This window comes from Geospiza fortis, unplaced genomic scaffold (genome assembly GCF_000277835.1).
Source record: "Geospiza fortis unplaced genomic scaffold, GeoFor_1.0 scaffold213, whole genome shotgun sequence".
Taxonomy (NCBI): Eukaryota; Metazoa; Chordata; class Aves; order Passeriformes; family Thraupidae; genus Geospiza; species Geospiza fortis.
In genome coordinates this window covers 896,026-898,017 of record NW_005054399.1, presented here as the reverse complement: position 1 = coordinate 898,017, position 1,992 = coordinate 896,026, and positions in this window count along the sequence as shown.

Sequence of the window (1,992 nt, the reverse complement as noted above, 5' to 3'; positions counted from 1 at the left end):
ATGAATTTCTGCTCTAAACAAACCCCACACTCCAGGAGCAGCCCTGGGTTGGCTTTGATGAACATTTCCTGGGAATTCCACGTGTCCTGCCTCGGGGGGAACATGGCTCTGCTGTCCCTGCCTCCAAAATCCCAGCTCCTGCAAAGGTTGGCGTTATTACTGTCCCTTTTTTTGCTCTTTGTCACCTTTTCCAGCCACACTCATTCCCAGGGACATCTCATCCCCAGCCCAGGCTGCCTCAGCAATTTTGGCAGCAGGTGACATTTGGCTCTGCCGTGTGCTGACCCTGGGGACAGCAGGGTGACAATTTTGGGACCAGGTGACATTTGGCTCTGCCGTGTGCTGACCCTGCCTCCAAAACCCCATTTTTCCTGAACAATTGGCATTGTTATTGTCCCTTGTTTTGCTCCTTGTCACCTTTTCCAGCCACCCTCATTTCCAGGGCCACCCCAGCTCGGGCTCTGGGGACACCAGGGTGGCAATTTGGGGACCAGGTGACACAGGACCCTGGTGTTGGGTTGTGGCTCCTCCTCTGGATCGTCCCTATCCTTTGTTCATCCACTTGCTTTGCTATTATTAACTTGATCATCATCATTATTATCGTTATTATCATAATTATTAATTGTCATCATCGCTATAATCAGTATCTGCACTGCTATTTTATTAGCATATTATTATATATTACTATTATCTATTATTATAGCTTTTATTTTTGTTTGATTTTGTTCTATTTTATTTTATAAATATTATAAATGTTAAATAAAATTTTAGAATAAATTATTATAATTTAGAATCAATTATAACAATAAATTATTATAAATTATAATAATATATTATAAAGTATAATAATAAATTATTCTACTTTATAATAAATAACAATAAATTATTATAATTTATAATTTATTATGAATTCCCTTTTTTCTCCCCCCTTTTTTCCTCACCCTTTTTTTATCCCTTTCCCTTTCCCCTTCCCACATTCCCCACCCAATCCCGCTGCTCTCAGAGGAGCAGGACATCCCTGGAACGCTCTGGAATTCTCAGGATTTGTGTTTGTATTCTGTGCATTACTCACACCTCAAACCACCCAAAGTGAAACTTCCCTTGGCAGCTCCTCCCATAAATATTTGGTTTTTCTTGGAACCAAACTGGGCTTTAGGGCTTCGGGATTTTCCTCAGCCTCGGGACAGATCCATAATAACCAGGATCCCACCAAATCCCAGGGGTTAAAATCATGGGTTAAGTCTCCAAAATCCCCTGAGTGGCTTAAAAAATAATAAGATTATGGGAAAATAGTGCCATGATCTTGCTTCTGCTCAGTTCCTGGGTGTCAGGCCTGTGGCTCCGGCCTCTCTCCCACATGGAATGAGGATTGGGAATTTCTAAACGGAGCTGCTCCCTCTGGAGCTCCTGGGAATTTGGGAATTGTGTCCTTCATTCCAAGCATGGAATGAAAACCATGAATCTGTCACAGTGGTGATGCCATCCCAGGTTAGTTTTGCTGTGTTTATTGCAGGAATATTTGTAGGATTTGGGAGAGGGATGGTGGAGATCCATGATAACCAGCAGGCTGCCAAATCCCGGCGGAAAATAACAGCTTAAAATCCACTGACTGGCTTAAAAATAATAATGTGGGAACATAAATTCCATAAATCCCACATGGAACTGGCAGGGAGCATCAGGAGAGCTTCCCTGGGAGAGTCAGGAGTGTCAGGGATGGAGCCAGCGTTTGGGAGCAGAGCCTGGGGTTTGTGGTGCTGCTTTTAAACTCGGGACTAAACTTCAGTCTAAGAGCTGCTGTGGATCCCTCAGAGAAACCAGGAGCCCCTTCCCACAGGGAATCCATCTGGGAATTTGAAATCTGGGAATCTGAGCGCGGCCTGAGTGTTCTGAGATGTCTTTTCCCTGGAATTTCTGCCAGAGGAAGAAATATTGAGCAATCCCTTTGGGATGCTCTCTGCCTCCAGCGCGGATCCCCCTCGGCTCTTTACCTTC